A 23,583-nucleotide genomic window follows, 5' to 3' on the forward strand; every position below is an offset into this window, starting at 1 on the left:
TCTACCATAGTCTCCCCTTCGTCCCTCATTTCCCTATATATATCTGACACCTTACCATCCCCCACCCATGTCTTTGAGATCACTCTGTCCTGCACCTCTTGTGTCGGGAGCTGCGGGAATTCCCTCACCTGTTGCCTCGCAAAAGCCCTCAGTTGCATATACCTGAATGCATTCCCTTGGGGCAACCCATATTTCTCGGTCAGCGCTCCCAGACTCGCGAACTTCCCATCCACAAACAGATCTTTCAGTTGCGTTATTCCTGCTCTTTGCCACATTCCATATCCCCCATCCATTCCCCCCGGGGCAAACCTATGGTTGTTTCTTATCGGGGACCCCCCCCAAGGCTCCAGTCTTTCCCCTATGCCGTCTCCATTGTCCCCAAATCTTCAGTGTAGCCACCACCACCGGGCTTGTGGTGTAGTTCCTTGGTGAGAACGGCAATGGGGCTGTCACCATAGCCTGTAGGCTAGTCCCCCTACAGGACGCCCTCTCTAATCTCTTCCACGCCGCTCCCTCCTCCTCTCCCATCCACTTACTCACCATTGAAATATTAGCGGCCCAATAATACTCACTTAGGCTCGGTAGTGCCAGCCCCCCCTATCCCTGCTACGCTGTAAGAATCCCTTCCTCACTCTCGGGGTCTTCCCGGCCCACACAAAACCCATGATGCTCTTTTCGATCCTTTTAAAAAAAGCCTTCGTGATCACCACCGGGAGGCACTGAAACACAAAGAGGAATCTCGGGAGGACCACCATCTTAACCGCCTGCACCCTCCCTGCCAGTGACAGGGATACCATATCCCATCTCTTGAAATCCTCCTCCATTTGTTCCACCAACCGCGTTAAATTTAACCTATGCAATGTGCCCCAATTCTTGGCTATCTGGATCCCCAGGTAACGAAAGTCCCTTGTTACCTTCCTCAACGGTAGGTCCTCTATTTCTCTACTCTGCTCCCCTGGATGCACCACAAACAACTCACTTTTCCCCATGTTCAATTTATACCCTGAAAAATCCCCAAGTATCCGCATTATTTCTGGCATCCCCTCCGCCGGGTCTGCCACATATAGTAACAAATCGTCCGCATACAAAGATACCCGGTGTTCTTCTCCTCCTCTAAGTACTCCCCTCCACTTCTTGGAACCCCTCAACGCTATCGCCAGGGGCTCAATCGCCAGTGCAAACAATAATGGGGACAGAGGGCATCCCTGCCTTGTCCATCTATGGAGCCGAATATATGCAGATCCCCGTCCATTCGTGACCACGCTCGCCATCGGGGCCCTATACAACAGCTGCACCCATCTAACATACCCCTCTCCAAAACCAAATCTCCTCAACACCTCCCACAAATAATCCCACTCCATTCTATCAAATGCTTTCTCGGCATCCATCGCCACTACTATCTCCGTTTCCCCCTCTGGTGGGGGCATCATCATTACCCCTAACAGCCTCCGTATATTCGTGTTCAGCTGTCTCCCCTTCACAAACCCAGTTTGGTCCTCGTGGACCACCCCCGGGACACATTCCTCTATTCTCATTGCCATTACCTTGGCCAGGATCTTGGCATCTACATTTAGGAGGGAAATAGGTCTATAGGACCCGCATTGTAGCGGGACCTTTTCCTTCTTTAAGAGAAGCGATATCGTTGCTTCAGACATAGTTGGGGGCAGTTGTCCCCTTTCCTTTGCCTCATTAAAGGTCCTCGTCAATACCGGGGCGAGCAAGTCCACATATTTTCTATAGAATTCGACTGGGAATCCATCCGGTCCCGGGGCCTTTCCCGCCTGCATGCTCCTAATTCCTTTCACCACTTCTTCTACCTCGATCTGTGCTCCCAGTCCCACCCTTTCCTGCTCTTCCACCTTGGGAAATTCCAGCCGATCCAAAAAGCCCATCATTCTCTCCCTCCCATCCGGGGGTTGAGCTTCATTTAATTTTTTATAAAATGTCTTGAACACTCCATTCACTCTCTCCGCTCCCCGCTCCATCTCTCCTTCCTCATCCCTCACTCCCCCTATTTCCCTCGCTGCTCCCCTTTTCCTCAATTGGTGTGCCAGCAACCTGCTCGCCTTCTCCCCATATTCGTACTGTACACCCTGTGCCTTCCTCCATTGTGCCTCTGCAGTGCCCGTAGTCAGCAAGTCAAATTCTACATGTAGCCTTTGCCTTTCCCTGTACAGTCCCTCCTCCGGTGCTTCCGCATATTGTCTGTCCACCCTCAAAAGTTCTTGCAGCAACCGCTCCCTTTCCTTACTCTCCTGCTTCCCTTTATGTACCCTTATTGATATCAGCTCCCCTCTAACCACCGCCTTCAGCGCCTCCCAGACCACTCCCACCTGGACCTCCCCATTATCATTGAGTTCCAAGTACTTTTCAATGTACCCCCTCACCCTTAGACCCACCCCCTCATCTGCCATTAGTCCCATGTCCATTCTCCAGGGTGGGCGCCCTCCTGTTTGCTCCCCTATCTCCAAGTCTACCCAGTGTGGAGCGTGATCCGAAATGGCTATAGCCGTATACTCCGTTCCCCTCACCTTCGGGATCAACGCCCTTCCCAGCACAAAAAAGTCTATTCGCGAGTAGTCTTTATGGACATAGGAGAAAAACGAGAATTCCTTACTCCTAGGTCTGCTAAATCTCCACGGGTCTACACCTCCCATCTGCTCCATAAAATCTTTAAGTACCTTGGCTGCTGCCGGCCTCCTTCCAGTCCTGGACTTCGACCTATCCAGCCCTGGTTCCAACACCGTATTAAAATCCCCCCCCATTATCAGCTTTCCCATCTCTAGGTCCGGAATGCGTCCGAGCATCCGCCTCATAAAATTGGCATCATCCCAGTTCGGGGCATGTACGTTTACCAAAACCACCGTCTCCCCCTGTAGTTTGCCACTCACCATCACGTATCTGCCCCCGTTATCCGCCACTATAGTCTTTGCCTCGAACATTACCCGCTTCCCCCCTGTTTTTCGCATCTAGCCCCGAATGGAACACCTGCCCCACCCATCCTTTGCGTAGCCTAACCTGGTCTATCAGTTTCAGGTGCGTTTCCTGTAACATAACCACATCTGCCTTAAGTTTCTTAAGGTGTGCGAGTACCCGTGCCCTCTTTATCGGCCCGTTCAGCCCTCTCACGATCCACGTGATCAGCCGGGTTGGGGGGCTTCCTACCCCCCCCCCTTGTCGATTAGCCATCCCCTTTTTCCAGCTCCTCACCCGGTTCCCACGCAGCTGTATCTCCCCCAGGCGGTGCCCCCCCGCCCATCCCCTCCCATACCAGCTCCCCCCTCTCCCCAGCAGCAGCAACCCAGTAATTCCCCCCTCCCATCCCCCCCCGCTAGCGTAATTACTCCCCCCATGTTGCTCCCAGAAGTCAGCAAACTCTGGCCGACCTCGGCTTCCCCCCGTGACCTCGGCTCGCACCGTGCGACGCCCCCTCCTTCCTGCTTCTCTATTCCCGCCATGATTATCATAGCGCAGGAACCAAGCCCGCGCTTCTCCCTTGGCCCCGCCCCCAATGGCCAACGCCCCATCTCCTCCACCTCCCCTCCTCCCCCCATCACCACCTGTGGAAGAGAGAAAAGTTACCACATCGCAGGATTAGTACATAAAACTCCTCTTTCCCCCCTTTTCAACCCCCCTCTTCGCCCCCCACATTCGTCCCACCACTTTGTTCAAACTTTCTTTTTAATAACCCGCTCATTCCAGTTTTTCTTCCACAATAAAAGTCCACGCTTCATCCGCCGTCTCAAAGTAGTGGTGCCTTCCTCGATATGTGACCCACAGTCTTGCCGGTTGCAGCATTCCAAATTTTATCTTTTTTTTATGAAGCACCGCCTTGGCCCGATTAAAGCTCGCCCTCCTTCTCGCCACCTTCGCACTCCAGTCTTGATAAACGCGGATCACCGCGTTCTCCCATTTACTGCTCCGAGTTTTCTTTGCCCATCTAAGGACCATTTCTTTATCCTTAAAACGGAGGAATCTCACCACTATGGCTCTGGGAATTTCTCCTGCTCTCGGTCCTCGCGCCATCACTCGGTATGCTCCCTCCACCTCCAACGGACCCGCCGGGGCCTCCGCTCCCATTAACGAGTGCAGCATCGTGCTCACATATGCCCCGACGTCCGCTCCCTCAACACATTCAGGAAGACCAAGAATCCTCAGGTTGTTCCTCCTTGCATTGTTCTCCAGTGCCTCCAACCTTTCCACACATCGTTTCTGATGTGCCTCATGCATCTCCGTCTTCACCACCAGGCCCTGTATGTCGTCCTCATTCTCGGCTGCCTTTGCCTTCACGACCCGAAGCTCCCGCTCCTGGGTCTTTTGTTCCTCCTTTAGCCCTTCAATCGCCTGTAGTATCGGGGCCAACAGCTCTTTCTTCATTTCCTTTTTGAGCTCTTCCACACAGCATTTCAAGAACTCTTGTTGTTCAAGGCCCCATGTTAAACTGCCACCTTCTGACGCCATCTTGGTTTTTGCTTGCCTTCCTTGCCGGTGTTCTAAAGGATCCACTGCAATCCACCACTTTCTCCTCCTTTTTTCATCCGTATCCAGGGGGGATTCCCTTCTGGTTTACCGCACAGTGTTTTTAGCCGTCAAAATTGCCGTTGGGGCTCCTATCAAGAGCCCAAAAGTCCGTTTCACCGGGAGCTAGGGAGGAGATTGCTGAGCCTTTGGCCTTGATCTTTAAGTCATCGTTGTCTACAGGAATAGTGCCAGAAGACTGGAGGATAGCAAATGTTGTCCCCTTGTTCAAGAAGGGGAGTAGAGATAACCCCGGTAACTATAGACCAGTGAGCCTTACTTCTGTTGTGGGCAAAATCTTGGAAAGGTTTATAAGAGATAGGATGTATAATCATCTGGAAAGGAATAATTTGATTAGAGATAGTCAACACGGTTTTGTGAAGGGTAGGTTGTGCCTCACAAACCCTATAGAGTTCGTTGAGAAGGTGACCAAACAGGTGGATGAGGGTAAAGCAGTTGATGTGGTGTATATGGATTTCAGTAAAGTGTTTGATAAGGTTCCCCATGGTAGGCTACTGCAGAAAATACAGAGGCATGGGATTTAGGGTGATTTAGCAGTTTGGATCAGAAATTGGCTAGCTGGAAGAAGACAAAGGGTGGTGGTTGATGGGAAATGTTCAGACTGGAGTCCAGTTACTAGTGGTGTACCACAAGGATCTGTTTTGGGGCCACTGCTGTTTGTCATTTTTATAAATGACCTGGAGGAGGGCGTAGAAGGATGGGTGAGTAAATTTGCAGATGACACTAAAGTCGGTGGAGTTGTGGACAGTGCGGATGGATGTTACAAGTTACAGAGGGACATAGATAAGCTGCAGCGCTGGGCTGAGAGGTGACAAATGGAGTTTAATGCAGAAAAGTGTGAGGTGATTCATTTTGGAAGGAATAACAGGAAGACTGAGTACTGGGCTAATGGTAAGATTCTTGGCAGTGTGGATGAGCAGAGAGATCTCGGTGTCCATGTACATAGGTCCCTGAAAGTTGCCACCCAGGTTGAGAGGGTTGTTAAGAAGGCGTACGGTGTGTTAGCTTTTATTGGTAGAGGGATTGAGTTTAGGAGCCATGAGGTCATGTTGCAGCTATACAACACTCTGGTGCGGCCGCATTTGGAGTATTGCGTGCAATTCTGGTCGCCTCATTATAGGAAGGATGTGGAAGCATTGGAAAGGGTGCAGAGGAGATTTACCAAAATGTTGCCTGGTATAGAGGGAAGATTTTATGAAGAAAGGCTGAGGGACTTGAGGCTGTTTTTGTTAGAGAGAAGAAGGTTAAGAGGTGACTTAATTGAGGCATACAAGATGATCAGAGGATTGGATAGGGTGGACAGTGAGAACCTTTTTCCTCAGATGGTGATGTCTAGCACAAGGAGACATAGCTTTAAATTGAGGGGAGATAGATATAAGACAGATGTCAGAGGTAGGTTCTTTACTCAGAGAGCAGTAAGGGCGTGGAATGCCCTGCCTGCAACAGGAGTGGGCTCGCCAACACTAAGGGCATTCAAATGGTCATTGGATAGACATATGGACGATAAGGGCGTGTAGATGGGCTTTAGAGTGGTTTCACAGGTCGGCGCAACATCGAGGGCCGAAGGGCCTGTACTGCGCTGTAATGTTCTATGTTCTAGAGTGAGGGGATGGGTAAACGAACCCAATTCAGAGTGGGTACAGATGGAGGAGGCCTCCTGCAAGGGAACGACCCTCCGGGCCTTGACTACAGCAGCACTCCCATCCTCCTCGGCAAAAATACACATCAAGCCCAGTGGTAGCAACTACACTGAAAACGTGGGCCCAATTACGACAGCACTTCAGGTTGACTAGGATGTCCCTCATGGCTCCCATCTGCCGCATTCACAAATTCCCCTCAGCCAACCCCCTAGACACAACCTTTAGGAAATGGAGATGGGACGGGAGCACACTGACAGTTAGGGACTTCTACTTAGGGCACAGACGAGCGACACTGGACGAACTGAAGGAGGAATGGGAACTACCGACAGGACAGGAAATGAGACACCTGCAAATAAAGCACTTCCTCCGCAAAGAGACAGTAGGGTACCCCGGGGCCCAGAGACCACACTATTAGAGAACCTGATAAATACAGACAGTAAAGAAGCGGGATTCTGTGGGAAAATCTATGGACAGCTAATGGACAGAGCCCGAACACCACTGGACAAGACCAGGCGGAAATGGGAGGACGAACTGGGGACAGAAGTGGGGTGGGGACTCTGGAGGGAAGCACTGAGCAGGTGAGCTCCACCTCCTCCTGCGCAAGGCTCAGCCTCATGCACTTCAAAGTGGTCCCCAGAGCATACCTGACCGGAACCCGAATGAGAAGGTTCTTCCCGGAGGTGGAGGACAAATGTGAGCGGTGCCTGAGAGGCCCAGCCAACCACACCCACATGTTCTGGGCTTGTCACAAACCTGCGGGGTTCTGAACAGCTTTCTCCGAATAAGCAAGTTTGTGGGGGTGAGGGCGAAGCCATGTCCAATTGTGGCAATCTTCGTGGTATCAGAGCAGCCAGAGCTACACATGGGGAAGGGGGCCAACGCCGTGGCTTTCGCTTCCCTAACCGCACGCCGGAGAATCCTGCTCGGCTGGCGATCAGCAGCACCACCCACAGCTGCAGACTGGCTTGCTGACCTTTCAGACTTTCTTTAGCTGGAGACGATTAAGTCTGCCATCTGAGGATCGGAGGAAGGCTTCCTAAACGATCAGGCCAGCAAGATTGAGTAAGATGGGGAAACGGGAAATATAGAAAGAAAAGGGAGAGTGAAAAGAAAAATAAAGATGAGGGGGGGCTGGTGGGGACCATAGGAACGCACAACCCGGGGGGGGGGGGGGGGCGGGGGGGGGGAAGAGGAGAAAAGGTTGCAGGGACACAAAAGGGACAACGTGGGTGGGAGGGAGGGGGCAACACCCCCCCCCCCCAAATCACAGGAGAAACACAGCCGAAGTCAACGGGGAAGAAAAGGGGGGAGGGGAGAGAAAGGTGGGGGGGGACCCCCCCCCCGAAAAACCAACCAACCGGGGGGGGGGGCACAAGGGCGGGTGCAGGGGGGCAGGGAGGGGCACCTGGGGGTGTTGAGCCAGAGGGCGGCAGAATGTAAACAGGGTAAGTTAAGGGAAGGACAAGAAAAACCTTTCTGTATAATACAGTAAATAAACATGGCAACAATGTACATAACTGATAATAAACTTTGAAAATGCAAATGAAAAGATTTTTTTTTTTAAAATCCTTCCCATGCTTCAACTGCTACTGAATTGTCTCCAGATCGGTTTCACCATCAGAACGTGCTTTGGATGCTTCATTGCTGTGCCTCTATCAGAGCCAAGCACTCAACTAATACATCAAATATAGAACCATAGAATCATAGAATGTACAGTGCCAAAGGAGGCCATTCGGCCCATCGAGTTTGCACCAGCTCTTGGAAAGAGCACCCTACTTAAGCCCACGCCTCTACCCTATCCCTGTCACCCAGTAACCCAACCTAACCTTTTGGGCACTGGGGGGAAATTTAGCATGACCAATCCACCAACCTGCACATCTTTGGACTGTGGGAGAACACTGGAGCACCTGGAGGAAACCCATACCGACACGCGGCGAAAGTGCAAACTCCACACAGTCAGTAACCCAAGGCCGGAATTGAACCCGGGCCCTGGAGCTATGAGGCAGTGCTAACCACTGTGCCACTCTGCCTTCTTAGCTTTAACCGGCACCTCTGCTTTTAATTCAATTAACTTGACTTTTCGAAGCCGTCATAAATATACTAAAGACAATCCTCCACCTGAGGAAAGGTTTTAGCAGGTTCCAGAGCCACCCTGTTATGCTATTACGAACCTGGTGCTGCTTTAATATATACTGTCCCCCAAATCATCAGTCTACTGTTCCAAAGATCCCAGATGAGCCTCAAAACTATGTCATGACAGCCTGGGCTAGTACGCGGCCAATTCCAGCCCTACTTGACCCGGAGTCGCAACACATGTGAAAATAGATTTTATTCAAAGTCCCGCGGACCTTGGTTCAGTCCTATAAACTGCAATCACCAGGTGCCATATCCCACACTGGACTTACAGGGTGTGGATGATTATCTTCCCTGTGATTCTCGCAGAGTACGAGCTCCCCCGCTGAGGGGCGGGGGGAACTCCATTCAGCTACGTATAAAACGTCGGCCAGTAATGCCTCGACCATGGAGAGACCTGGTAGAAATCTACCGGGAGTTGTAGATGTGATGAATGTATTATACCAATAATCCACCACTGTATCAGTACCATGCTTTGCCTTTGTATTTGCATCTATGCTATGTTGTTGCCCTTGTGGGCTCATTGTATGGCATCATCCATCGGGGAACATGTTGGGGCATGTATGGGCTTCGCCCATGGCTCCTCCCCTTGAGGGGGGGGTATAAAGAGCAGTCGACCTGTAGGCGGCGCACAGTATTCTATCAGTCGCCGTCCCTCCACTATATCCCGCCCAACCTACCGGGGACCAGCGCCCCCGCCTCTATATGGCTCCCGCGTTCCCCCCAGAAGCTCCCGGAGTCCAGGTCTATGCCCACACCGGCACCCCCACTACCGATGCCAGCACGGATGAGCTCGACACCCGTGCCAGCAGCAATGCCAAAGCTTCAGTGATCATAGCGCCAGACCGGCTGAACGTATGAACCCATCACCCCCGCCGGACTTCATTTTTTTTAACAGGGAGTGAATGTGGTGAATGTATTATACCAATAATCCACCACTGTATCAGTACCATGCTTTGCCTTTGTATTTGCATCTCTGCTATGTTGCTGCCCTTGTGGACTCCACCTATGGGCCATTATATGGCATCATCCATAGGGGAACATGTTGGGACATGTATGGGCTCCGCCCATGGCTCCTCCCCTTGAAGGGAGGTATAAAGAGCAGTCGACCTGTAGGCGGTTCTCAGTATTGGATCAGTCGCAGGCAGGCACTGTTCTAAGTTGATTAAAGCCACGGTTTACCTTTACCCTTGTCTCGAGTGAATTGATGGTCGCATCAGTATATAAATAACATAACTGTAAATAAACCAAAGTTCTTTATTCTTACTCGGTGTGGACTCCCCGTGTCCTTATTAAACCAGATTTGTAAATTTAACACAAGTAATCATTCATTATGTACAGCATTATAATTAAACAGACAGAAAATGGACCTGATTATCTAATATGCTTTTCCCAACCACTCCCCCATCCTAACTCCCCCCCCCCCCCCCCCCCCCACCCCCCCCCAACTCTCTGCACATACACACACACACAGACAAACAACACAGAGGAGAAAGGGTGGTGGAAAGGAAAAGAGTTTTTTAAAAAATACAAGGATAAGGATCTTTGATGCACTGGGATAGTTATCAGTTAATATCTTTCTGATGTTTAGCTTTTGTTTTGACACTTCTTCCTTCTGGTCTTGAGATGGTTTTCTCTGGCAAGGTTGTCTTACGTTCTCTCCATATTCAACATCATTTCAGGTTCAGCAAAGGATGTGCCTGGCACTCACTGTTTTCAGAGCAATACAGCAGTTCTTACACACCAGCTAGCAGGAGAGAGAGAGAGCGTTCCATTCACTGCCATGGTCTAAACGCTGGCCGTTGTCAGGCAGAACACTGTCCGTGGCCTAACCACCAGTTGCCAGCCACCCAACGATGCAACTTTCTCCAAACCTGGTTCCTAAGATCCACTCTCACGAGATGCCGAGGAGTCTGGCCTCTCCTCTCCAAAAACAACAACCTGGGCACATAGCAGGCTGCGCCAACCTTTAATCTTCTGCTTAAAGGCACATTCCAATTATGGGTCCACAGACCAAACTAATAAGATAATATAAAATAAATGGGAACAAAGGAAATAAACAGGATGGACTCTTACAAAATCAAAAGCATCTCTTGTGATAGCATCTTCCAGACCGGTAATAGCAGAGATTTAGCAACAAGCCATCTGTCCAAACTTGTAACTAGGTATGATGAAAGGTGTGACAATATCAACAAATTGAAAAGAGAGGAAAATTATAAATGCTGAAAAAATATAATCAGAATTGTGCTGAAGCCCTCACCCAATATCCACACATGCATTTCCAGCGAAGTTTTCTGGACAGCAATTAGGTTCTCCTGATCTAGGGCCACATGTAGAACACCTACCTCTATGGCATGTGAGATCAGCTAACTCTCCACAGACATCAAACCTTGCACTTCAATCTCCTGTATGATCCAGTACTCACCAAGTAAACTTTGTGAGCCATCGGTGAGCCATGGAAAAGTCAATTACGCCCCCCCTACTCTATCCCCATGAATGTTGCCTAAGCACACAGCCAGTCTCTTCCACTCCAAGCTTTGAATGATCATTCTATAAAATGAAAAAGATTTCAGGAAAGGGTACTTCCTCTCTTGATATCTTCTTCTTCAACTTTTCATATGCATATTTTGATTTTAAAGAAAGAACTCTAAAATTAGGTTTATCCTACAAAGCGGGATGCTAAAAACAACTATTCTAACCTGTCTAAAAATCCCAGCCAAAGAGCCAGTATTGGCCAGTCCATAAATGCAAGAGTGTATGTATAATTTTTTCAAATATGCATGAATGTATGGGAATACTACAGCAAGGTAATCAAAAAATGCTCTTTGTTGAATTTATATAAATGGAACAGCATGTCACTTCCAGGCAACGACTCGCCTCTTGTAAGTGGTACTTTTCAGAAAAGGCATAGATAAAAAATATTTTTTAAAAAAAAAATTATTTCAAAAATATTTATTAAGAAATTGATTAGTGTACAATGAAACTATTAAATGATTCAGCATGATTTTTAAAAAAATCAGATTACTCCCATGGATGTCTGATCACCCTAATGTTTACTGATAAATCTATTTTCAGTGACATTATTGAAACTACCCAAGTTATCAATCTTAATACATCAAAGAATACTTTTATTGGCAAGAAATAAAAAATAAACAATTACATGCAATTATGAGCACACTGATTCATGGAAGACATTGGCCGGGATTCTCCCTTCCAGAGTCTAAGGGCCGGTATCCCGATCGCCGACGCTGAAATCACGTGAGGTGATTGACCGGAGAACCCATTTTTATGCCGATATCGGGGGTGCCCCCCTTTTTCGATGCTTCGGCCCCTTAAAAACGGCGTATTCAAGGAGTACGCCGCACCTGTCGGCACGGTTTCAGGACGTCACCTGAGGCCCTCCCCTGATGCTCCACCCCCGATGGGCTGAGTCCCCGACAGCGTGGGGCGCGTGTCCTCTCACTTTTCGGGTACCTCGCGTGGCGGCTGTGGACTGTGCCCAGCGCTGCCACAGTCGGGGGGAGCCGTTCCGCTGGCAGGGGAGCTTCGGCGGGGACTGGTGGGGGGTGGTCAGGGGGTGGCGAGGAGCATTACAGGGGGGCATTTTTTGTCAGGCTGGGTCCGCAGGCGGCAGGCGCCATGTTGTACGGCACGGCCGCCGGTCACCGCCATGCGCATGCGCGGCCACGGATCCAGCCTTTCTGCATCTGCATCGGCAGGTAAAGCCGGCGGCTTTATGTGGTGCGGCTGCTATCCCCCCACCAGGCAGAGCATTGGTGCGGGGGCAGCGCTGACCTTTTGGTCGTAAGACCAGACAGATCATGCAGATATAGCCGCAGAATCCGAGAATCCAGCCCAAAGTGCTCCACCACTCACTAGCGGAGAAACGCAGCATGTTGCTGCGATGAGCGCCGGCGAGGAGCAATTCATTGTATGCTAATGGTCCAGCAGGCTGCTCACGTGCAATCCGTCCAAGTCCCAAATCCCCAGGCGTCTGATTCACTGGTGTCGGAAAGCCCTTTGAGAGCCTGACAAGTTGGAGCAGCTTTTAAATGCTCCATGCAGCCCAGACTTTCACTTCAACCAACAGGATGGTAACTGAAAGACCTGCTCTCAGGTTTCTGGATGCCAACATTAACAGTATGCTGGATGCCATTGAGGAGAGACACCTACTTCCCCAGAGTGGGGCGTGGACATCAGCCAGGTATAATGAACAAAGCCTGGGAGGAGATGGCAGAGGCAATGAGTGCTGCCAGCCTCACCAAAAGGACAGGCATGCAATACAGGATAAAGATGAATGCCCCCTTCAAGCAGCTCGGGTGTGACCCTGAGATCACTCCTAACCTTGATCCCTCACACTGCCCCCAATCCGCGATATGCCAGTAACATCCCATGCCCTACGGAACCCACACTTCAGGAACCTCCAACACATGTCCTACCCTCTTTGGACAAGAGCCTTACCCATATATGCCACCATCTAGAACCTCCCATAAAACTGGTGCGCGAGTGTCTCACTATGTCCTTGATGTGTCCGTTGGGATAAAGCTGGCCACAATCAGAGGGAGCGTCAGAAGACGAGCAGCGGAATCCCAGAGAATTGGGTTCACACACCCTTTGAGGAAAGGGCCATGGGACCCCGGGGGTAAGGGAGGCTGAGGAGTAAGTTGTGGCTGGCATGGAATTCGGCATGCGGCGAGGAAGTCTGACACAGTGGCATAGTGGTTATCATGGCCAGGGACCCGCGTTCAATTCCGGCCTTGGGTTACTGTGGAGTTCGGACTTTCTCCCCGGGTCTGCCTGGATTTCCGCTGGGTGCTCCAGTTTCCCCCCACAATACAAAAATGGGCAGGTTAGGTGGATTGTCTATGCTAAATTTCCTCTTACGTGTCCAAAGATGTGCAGGTTATGTGGGGTTATGGAGTTGTGGGGATAGGGTGGTGAAGTGGGCCTAAGGTAGGGTGCTCTTTCAGAGGGTCGGTGCAGATCTGATGGGCCAAGTGGCCTCCTTCTGCACTGTCGGTATTCTATGATTCTAAGTGAGAGTCCAATGCAACTCAGATCTTCCTAACTCAAGTGAGACCATCCTCTCCAACAAACCTGTCCTTCCCAAGGTCTGAACCCATGTCTTTTGTCTTCCAGGATCGCTATCAGACAAGGCCAGGCCATCTGGTGTCACAATCCCCATCCAGTCCCTCAGAACACCCCTGAGCACAACTCAGGGGAAGACACCAACTCCTTGGCACAGCTTTCACAGGCACCATTGCAGAGACTATCATCTCGGTGGGAACTATTAATGATCAGGCTCCTGGGTCACCATCTGGTGATCACCACACACACATGCTGCAGCACATGACTGTCTGTGTGGAGTTTGCACATTCTCCCCGTGTCTCCATGGGTTTCCTCCGGGTGCTCCGGTTACCTCCCACAGTCCAAAGATGTGCAGGTTAGATGGATTGGTCATGCTAAATTCCCCCTCAGGATGGGTTTGCAGGAATAGAGTGGGGATTGGGCCCAGGTAGGGTGCTCTTTCAAAGGGTCGGTGCAGACATGATGGGCCGAAGGTCTCCTTCTGCACTGTAGGAATTCTATGTTTCTATGTTTAGATAAGGGCAGAGACTCCAGTGAGAGTGGACTGTCAGAGGGTTGACCAATCCCTGGGAACAATCCCTGCCACGAAGACAGATGTTGCACCTCTGGAAAAGATGATCCCATCATTGGTGCAGAAACAGATCCAGAGCCAGAATTTACAGGAGGAGCTGTCAGGAACATTCCATTACCTACAAGAACAGCTGGGGGAACTTCCTGTGGCGGCTATGAAGGAGTAGGTCGCACATTTGGTAGCTCCTGCTCGGGTCGGACCTTTGGACCTTTTCCCCAGATTTTTGGTCGGATTTGATTCAGAAAATTGATGGTGGATGCAATTGAGAAGAGGAATCCTACATCAGTGCATGGACCAGGAATGCTCGCAAAGGAAGAAATAGGCAAAGAGAAGGCCTGGGCTGAAGTTGCAACAGGAGAAAGCATGACGGATGACAGGAGGGTTTCGCCAAGCAGAAACAGGAATGCTTGGACCCGATTAAGGAATCGATTGAGCGGCTGGAATATAGACTGGATGCTCAAGGTCGGGCGATCCAGAAAATGGACAAGGCACTGACCGAGCATGAGGAATACCAAACAGCAGTGGAGTTGGAGGTGGGGATGCTGAGAGACCAACAGAAAAGGCTGCAGGAGAAGGTGGAGGATCTAGAGAATAGGTCCCGCCGGCAGAACTTGAGAATCATTGGTCTCCCGGAGGGGTCCGAAGGAGCGGACGCAGGGGCATATATAGTAGGCATGTTCGAGAAGCTACTGGGGGAAGGGACGTTCTCCCGACCCTTGGAGGTGGACAGGGCTCACAGAGCACTCGCGAGGAAGCCGCGTGTGGGTGACCCCCGAGGGCGATGGTGGTGAGATTCCACAGGTACCTGGACAAGGAGTGTATTTTACGGTGGGCCAGGTAGACATGGAGCTGCAAATGGGAGAACAGCATCCTGCGTATATACCAGGATCTGAGCGCAGACGTGGCCAGGAGAAGAGCAGGGTTCAACCAAATAAAGTCGACCCTTTTCAAGAAGAAGATGAAGTTTGGACTGCTGTATCTGGCCCATTTTTGGGTCACTTATGAAGAGCAACATTTTTACTTTGAGTCGCCCGAGGAAGCGATGGATTTCGCTAGAAGAAAAGGGCTTACAGTGGACTGAGGTGTTTGAACTTTGCTGCAGCGTTCATGTTAAAAAAGTTTTTTGTTTTTGGACGTTATCTGTAGTGCCTTCTGTATTGATTTGGGGCCTGCGGCTGAGCTGTGTGAGTAAAGCTTGCATTTGCACTAATGGGGGATGGAGGTGTGAATTGTCGATGTGGGGTTTTCTTTTTGATTTTCTTTGTGTTTCTTTTGGGCAATTAGGTTGGGATAGTTTTGTTTTGCATATGTGTGTCCGAGTTGGGGAGGGGGGGAGGTGGGAACAATAGGTGGGAACATTTTTGGAGACATGGGCAGGGGCTACAAAGCTAGCTGGGCGGGCTAACTCACTGAAGCGCAGTAGGGGGTGAGCAGATGTTATGCTTGTTGAAGGGGCCGTTTGCATAGGGCTGTTACTGGGTGGGGAGGGGGGAACTGTTCTACTGACGGGGGAGGGACTTTTGCTGGGGCACAAGAGGGAGGTTGGGGACAGAGGCTATCTGGGGGCGGGCCTGCGGATGCATGGGGCGCGTGTTGGAGACTGCCCAAGAAAGGTGATGGCTGATCGGCGGAGGGGGGTCAGGGGTCGAGAAGCCCCCCAACTAGGCTGATCACATGGAACGTATGAGGGCTAAATGAGCCAGTTAAGAAGGCACGCGTTTTCGCGCATTTGAGGGGATTGAAGGCGGACGTGGCAATGTTGCAGGAGACGCACCTTAGAGTAACTGACCAGGTCAGACTAAAGAAGGGATGGGTCGGACAGGTTTTTCACTCGGGACTGGACTCTAAGACTAGAGGGGTCGCGATCCTGATTCATAAGTGAGTGTCATTCGAGGCGGGAAGAATAGTTGCGGATGTGTGAGGCTGTTACATCATGGGTAGTGAGAAGCTGGAAGGGCTGCCGGTGGTGCTCGTGAATGTGTATACGCTAAATTGGGATGATGTAGAGTTCATAAGAAGGATGTTGGGGAAGATACCGGACCTGGATTCGCATAAGTTGGTCATGGGGGCGGGGGCGGGGGGGTCTTCAACACAGTCATTGATCCAAGGCTAGACCTTTCGAGCTCAAGGACAGGCAGGGTGCCAGCAACGGCAAAGGAGCTAAAGAGCCTCACGGAGCAGATAGGGGTTGGACCCATGGAGATTTGGGCGGCCGAGTGAAGGAGTTCTAATTTTACTCACACGTGCATGAAGTGTACTCCCGGATTGACTTCATTATCTTGAACAGGGCTTTACTGACGGGGGTAGTGGACACTGAGTATTCAACGATCACGGTCTCGGATCATGCCCCGCACTGGGTGGGCCTACAGGTGAGCAAGGAGGGTGGCCAATGCCTGCACTGGAGATTGGATGGTAGGAATGGTAGGCCTAACATACGATGAACATCTGAGGATCCTGGGATTATATTCATTGGAGTTTAGGAGGTTGAGGGGAGATCTAATAGAAACTTACAAGATAATGAATGGCTTAAATAGGGTGGACGTAGGGAGGTTGTTTCCATTAGCAGGGAGACTAGGACCCGGGGCACAGCCTTAGAATAGAAGGGAGTCACTTTAGAACAGAGATGAGGAGAAATTTCTTCAGCCAGAGAGTGGTGGTTCTGTGGAATTCATTGCCACAGAGGGCGGTGGAGGCCGGGACATTGAGTGTCTTTAAGACAGAAGTTGATAAATTCTTGATTTCTCGAGGAATTAAGGGCTATGGAGAGAGAGTGGGTAAATGGAGTTGAAATCAGCCATGATTGAATGATGGAGTGGACTCGATGGGCCGAATGGCCTTACTTCCGCTCCTATGTCTTATGGTCCTATGGATGTCGGACTTTTAGTGGATGAGGAGGTGTGCGGGCGGCTGAGGAAATGTACCCAGAACTATCTGGAAGTTAATGATACAGGGGAAGTCTCGGCTGCAATGGTCTGGGAGGCGCTGAAGGCGGTGGTTAGAGGGGAGCTGATCTCTATACGGGCCCACAGGGAGAAGGCAGACAGAGCAGAGACGGACCGACTGATAAGGGAAATACTTCAGGTCGACAGGAGATATGCTGAGACCCCAAAGGCAGGGCTTTTAAGGGAACGACGGAGGCTACAGGCGGAGTTTGGCGTGTTAACTACAGGGAAGACGGTGGATCAGCTGAGGAAGGCAAGGGGAGCGGTATATGAATATGGAGAGAAGGCCGGCAGAATACTTGCTCAGCAGCTCAGAAAGAGGGAGGCAGCCAGGGAGATCAGGAAAGTAAGGGACAGGGATGGGAACCTGGTCGGAGATTCAACAGGGGTTAATAAAGCGGTTAAGGAGTTTTATAGCAGGCTGTATGAGTCGGAACCCCCAGCTGGGCCGGAGGGGATGAGGCTAGTATTAGGAGGGCTTAGGTTCCCGAAGGTGGACGAAGGGCTGGTAGAAGGGCTGGGGGCCACGATCGGGTTGGAAGAAATAACAGAAGGGCTGAAGGCCATGCAGTCGGGTAAAGCCCCGGGACCGGACGGGTACCCAGTGGAGTTTTATAAAACGTTCTCTGAGATACTGGGGTCACTGCTGATGAGGACATTTAATGAGGCAAGGGAGAGAGGGGCGCTTCCCCCGATGATGTCACAGGCCATGATCTCACTGATCCTGAAGCGAGATAAGGACATGGAGCTATGCAGGTCCGACAGACCGATCGCCTTATTAAATGTAGACGCCAAACCGTTGGCCAAAATCTTGTCCTCTAGGATCGAAGACTGCGTTCCGGATGTGATTGGGGAGGACCACACGGGATTCATTAAGGGTAGGCAGTTGACAGCCAATGTTAGAAGGCTGTTGAATGTGATTATGTTGCCCCCAGAGGGTAGTGACATAGAGATAGTGGTCGCAATGGACACAGAGAAGGCATTTGATCGGGTGGAATGCACCTATCTATGGGAGGTGCTGTGCGGTTTGGGTTTGGACGGGGCTTCATCGACTGGGTTAGGCTGCTGTGTCAGGCGCCCGTGGTGAGTGTATGGACGAACAGGTTGACATCGGGCTATTTTAGGCTGCACCGGGGAATGAGGCAGGGATGCCCCTCTCCCACTGCTGTTTGCGCTGGCCATAGAACCGCTGGCAGTCGCGCTGAGAGCCTCAAGGGTTGGAAGGGGCTGGTCCGAGGAGGGGTGGAACACAGAGTCTCGCTATACGCAGACGACCTGCTCCTATATGTTTCGGACCCACTAGAAGGGATAGAAGAAATTATGAGGATTCTGGGGGAATTTGGCCGGTTTTCGGGTCGATTAATTTTTCGCGAAGAAGTCGACGAACGGTTGCCACCTCCGGGCGAACCCTAACAGTGACGCTCTCAAGGCAAACTTGATTTTCTCCAAACAGAGAAAGCTAGCCATGTCCGATAGCCAGGTCTCCGACTTCGGGGGCTTTGAGTCCCTCCAAGCTAATAGTATCCGTCTCCGGGCTACCAGGGAAGCAAAGGCCAGACGTCTGCCTCTTTCTCCTCCTGGATTCCTGGGTCTTCCAACACCCCGAAAATTGCCACCTCTGGACTCAGTGCCACCGTTGTTTTTAACACCGTGGACATGACATCTACAAACCCCTGCCAAAATCTCCTAATCTTCGGACATGCCCAGAACATGTGGACATGGTTCGCTGGTCCTCCCGCACATTTTGCACACCGGTCTTCCACCCCAAAGAATCTGCTCATCCGGGCTACTGTCATGTGAGCCCGATGAACGACCTTAAATTGTATCAGGCTGAGCCTGGCACATGTTGCGGACGCGTTGACTCTACTCAACGCGTCCGCCCACAGACCATCCTCTATCTCTCCTCCCAGCTCCTCCACCTACTTGCGCTTCAGCTCCTCGGTCTGCGTCTCTTCTGACCCCATAAGTTCCTTGTAAATGCCTGAGACGCTCCCTTCTCCTACTCACCCTCTGGAAACGAGCCTGTCCTGAATCCCCCTTAGCGGTCGAAACGGGAAGGTTGACACCTGTTTACGTAGGAAGTCCCGCACCTGCAGATACCTGAATTTGTTTTCCCTCGCCAACCCAAACTTCTCCTCCAGCGCGCTCATACTTGGAAAGCTCCCCTCTATAAACATATCCCCCATCCTCTCAATCCCTGCTCTCCGCCATATCTGGAACCCCCCATCCATACTTCCCGGGGCAAACCGGTGATTATTACAGATTGGGGATAAGACCGATGCTCCCTCTACTCCCACATGTCTCCTCCATTGCCCCCAGACTCTCAGGGCCGCCGCCACCACAGGGCTGGTGGAGTACCGTGCCGACGGGAAAGGCGCAGGCACAGTTACCAACGCACCCAAACTGGTGCCCTTGCATGAAGCCGCCTCCATACGCTCCCATATCGACCCCCCCCCCCCCCCCCCCCCACCACCCCCAACACCACCACCCACTTCCTGATCATGGCTATATTCGCCGTCCAGTAATAGTTACTAAATTTTGGCAGCGCAGGCCCACCCTCTTCCCGACTCCGCTCAAGCATTACCTTCCTTACCCGTGGTGTCTTGCCCGCCCAAACAAAACCAGAGATCACTTTGCTGACCGGTTTAAAAAAGGACCGCGGAATAAAGATGGGGAGACATTGAAACACGAACATGAATCTCGGGAGGACCATCATCTTCACCGTTTGGTCTACTAGCCGGGCCAGATTTAATTTATGCAGCCGGTCCCACTCTTGCGCCACTTGAATGCCTAGGTACCTAAAGCTTCCCCCAACTAATCTAAACAGCAGCTCCCCCAATCGCCTCTCCTGTCCCCTCACCAGGACCGCAAACATCTTACTTTTCCCCATATTTAGCTTATACCCCGAAAACCGGCCAAATTCCCCGAGAATCCTCATGATTTCTTCCATCCCCTCCAATGGGCCCGACACGTACAGAAGCAGGTTGTCTGCATAGAGCGAGACTCTGTGCTCACCCCCGCCCCGGACCAGCCCCTTCAAGCCCCTTGAGGCTCTCAGAACAATTGCCAATGGCTCTATAGCTAGCGCGAACAACAGTGGGGAGAGGGGTGATCCCTGTCTCGTTCCCCGGTGCAGTCTAAAATAGTCCGATGTTGTCCTAGTCATCCGTACACTTGCCACAGGAGCCTGATACAGCAACCTGACCCAGTCGATAAAGCCCCGCCCAAATCTGAACCGTCCCAGTACCTCCCACAGATCATCCCATTCTACCCGATCAAAAGCCTTTTCTGCATCCATTGCGATCATTATCTCCACCTCCCTACCTTCCGGGGGCATCATGATCACATTTAACAACCTTCTTACATTGGCCACCAACTGCCTACCCTTAACAAACCCCGTCTGGTCCTCCCCAATAACGTCCGGAACACAATCCTCAATCTTTTCTTTTAAAATAATTTTTATGAAAGGTTTTAATAAAATATCAATAACAAAATGAGAAAGAAAAAAGAACCCAGCAGGGTTAAGTACAAAACACAATCTAAAAAAGCAACACCCCAAACTCCTCCCCCATGTACATAAATAATAAATTAACATTAACACCCCGACTTAACACAACAGGTGTATACACCCCCTCAGACCTTCCAGTGTAAATAACATAAACAAAAATAAAGTAAAGCCCCCCCCCCCCAGCTGCTGCTGCCATTGACCAATGTCTATCGTTCTGCCAGAAAGTCTAAGAACGGTTGCCACTGCCTAAAGAACCCTTGTACCGACCCTCTCAAGGCGAATTTCACCCTCTCCAATTTAATGAACCCTGCCATATCGCTGATCCAGGATTCCACGCTTGGGGGCCTCGCATCTTTCCACTAAAGGAGAATGCTACCAGGGATGCAAAGGCCAGAATTCCGGCCTCTTTCGCCTCCTGCACTCCTGGCTCCTCTGCCACCCCAAATATTACGAGCCCCCAGCCCGGTCTGACCCTGGATCCTACCACCCTCGACACCGTCCTCGCTACGCCCTTCCAAAATTCCTCCAGCGCTGGGCATGCCCAGAACATATGGGTGTGATTTGCTGGGCTCCCTGAGCACCTAACACACCTGTCCTCACCCCCAAAGAACCGGCTCATCCTTGTCCCGGTCATGTGTGCCCTGTGCAGCACCTTAAACTGTATGAGGCTGAGCCTCGCGCACGAAGAGGAAGAATTCACCCTCCCTAGGGCATCTGCCCACGTCCCCTCTTCGATCTCCTCTCCCAACTCCTCCTCCCACTTACCTTTCAACTCCACCACCGAGACCTCCTCCTTCTCCTGCATCACCTGGTAAGTTTACGAGATCCTCCCCACTCCCACCCCCCCCCCCCCCCCCACCCCCGAGAGCACCCTGTCCTGTACTCTGTGTGGCAGTAACCGCGGGAATTCCACCACCTGCCGTCTGGCAAACGCCCTTACCTGTAAGTACCTGAAGGTGGTCCCCGGGAGGAGCCCGTACTTCTCCTCCAGTTCACCCAAGCTCGCGAACTTCCCGTCCACAAACAGGTCCCCCAACTTTCGTATCCCTGCCCTGTGCCACCCCGAAAACCCTCCACCTGTTCTTCCTGGGGCAAACTGGTGGTTCCCCCGTAATGGGGTCCACGCCGAGGCCCCAACTTCCCCCCATATGCCGCCTCCACTGCCCCCAAATTATGAGGGCCGCCACCACCACCGGGCTCGTGCACAATCCTCAATCCTGGAGGACAACATTTTGGCCAGCACTTTGGCGTCCACATTCAACAGGGATATCGGTCCGTAGGACCCACACAGCTCCGGGTTCTTGTCCCGCTTCAGAATCAGCGGAATTGTGGCCTGTGACATCGTCGGGGGCAGCACCCCTCTTTCTCTTGCCTCATTGAACATCCTCATCAACAACCGGCCCCAATATCCCAGAGAACCTTTTATAAAACTCCGCTGGGTACCCATCCGGCCCCGGGACCTTACCCGCCTGCATGGCCTTCAGATCCTCCACTATCTCTTCCAACCCGATCGGGGCCCCCAGCCCTTCTACCAGTTCCCCGTCCACCTTTGGGAAATTCAGCCCCTCCCCAGAAGTGCCTCACCCCCTCCGGCCCCATAGGGGGTTCTGAACTATACAGCCTACTGTAGAAATCCCTAAACGCCTTATGCCTCTCTCTTTCTAAGCTGCTGTGCAAGCATTCTGCTGGCCTTCTCTTCCATACTCATAGGTCGCCCCCCTCACCTTTCTCAGCTGCTCCCTGTGGTTAACAAGCCGAACTCCGCCTGTAGCCTCCGCCGTTCCCTTAAAAGCCCTGCCTCTGGGGTCTCCACATACATATCGATCTGTAGTATCTCCTTAACCAGTCAGTCCGTCTCTGCCCTGTTGACCTTCTCTCTATGGGCCTGTATCGAGATCATCTCCCCTCTGACCACCGCCTTCAGTGCTTCCCAGACCATCGCTGCTGAAATTTCCCCCGTGTTGTCGTTGACCTGCAGGTAGTTCTGAATACATTTCCTCAGCCTCTCGTACACCCCTTCGTCAGGCAAAAGTCCCACATCTAACCTTCAGTGCGGGTGCTGGTTACTGTCTTTACTAACCTGCAGGTCAACCCAGTGCGGAGCATGGTCTGAGATTGTGATCGCCGAGTACCCCGTGTCCACCACCCCTGCCAATAAGGAAGTGCTCAAAATGAAGAAATCGATCCAGGAGTACACTTTATGCACGTGTGAGTGGAAGGAGAACTCCTTCACCCTTGGCTGGCCAAATCTCCATGGATCCCCCCCCCCCCCCCTCCAATCTGCTCTATGAACCCTTTTAGTTCCTTTGCCATTGCTGGCACCCTGCCCGTTTGAGTATGACCGGTCCAAGCCAGGGTCAATAACTGCGTTGAAGTCCCCTCCCATGACCAACCTAAGCGAGTCCAGGTCCGTATGTTCCCCAGCATCCTCTTTATAAACTCCACATCATCCCAATTTGGCGCATACACATTTACTAATACCACATGCACCCCCTCCAGTTTCCCACTGACCATAATGTACCGACCTCCCACATCCAAAACTATTCTACCCGCCTCAAACACCACCCGCTTATTGATCAGGATTGTGACCCCTCTAGTCTTTGAATCCAGTCCCGAGTGAAAGACCTGACTGACCCAGCCTTTCCTCAATCTAATCTGGTCAGTTACTCTAAGGTGCGTCTCCTGCAATATTACCACGTCCGCCTTCAATCCCCTAAGATACGCAAACACACGTGCCCTCTTGACCGGCCCATTTAACCCTCGAACATTCCAGGTGATCAGCCTACTTGGGGGCTCATTGCCCCCTCCCCTTCGCCGAACAGCCATTCTCTTTCTTGGGTCCGACTTCAGCCCATGCTCCACGCCTCCACCGGCCTACCATCAGGCAGCCTCCGCCCCCCACCTCCTCTCTATCCCTTGGCCCAAGACCCTCACTCGCCAGCAGAAATTTTCCCCCCCTAGTAACATCACTCTGTAATCCAACCCCTTTGATAAACCAAACCTATGCACACCCCCCACTGCACTTCCGTGATCTAGCCCGCCCGGCTAGCTTGGTGGCCCCCATCCCTGGCGCCGGATTGTCTCCCACCCATTGTTCCCTTCCCACCGCTCATACAAACACACTCCAACATCAAACAAGCCCCACACAATTGCCCGACAGAA

At 51.6% G+C, this 23,583-nt stretch overlaps 1 protein-coding gene across 1 annotated transcript in view; it reads left to right on the top strand.

Annotated features, from left to right (window-relative positions):
* The window catches only part of LOC140429483 (uncharacterized), a 313,043-nt gene that overhangs the window by 27,643 nt on the left and 261,817 nt on the right, over positions 1-23,583 (top strand). The window lies entirely within an intron of this gene.

Source organism: Scyliorhinus torazame, chromosome 9 (genome assembly GCF_047496885.1).
Source record: "Scyliorhinus torazame isolate Kashiwa2021f chromosome 9, sScyTor2.1, whole genome shotgun sequence".
In the NCBI taxonomy this organism is placed as follows: Eukaryota; Metazoa; Chordata; class Chondrichthyes; order Carcharhiniformes; family Scyliorhinidae; genus Scyliorhinus; species Scyliorhinus torazame.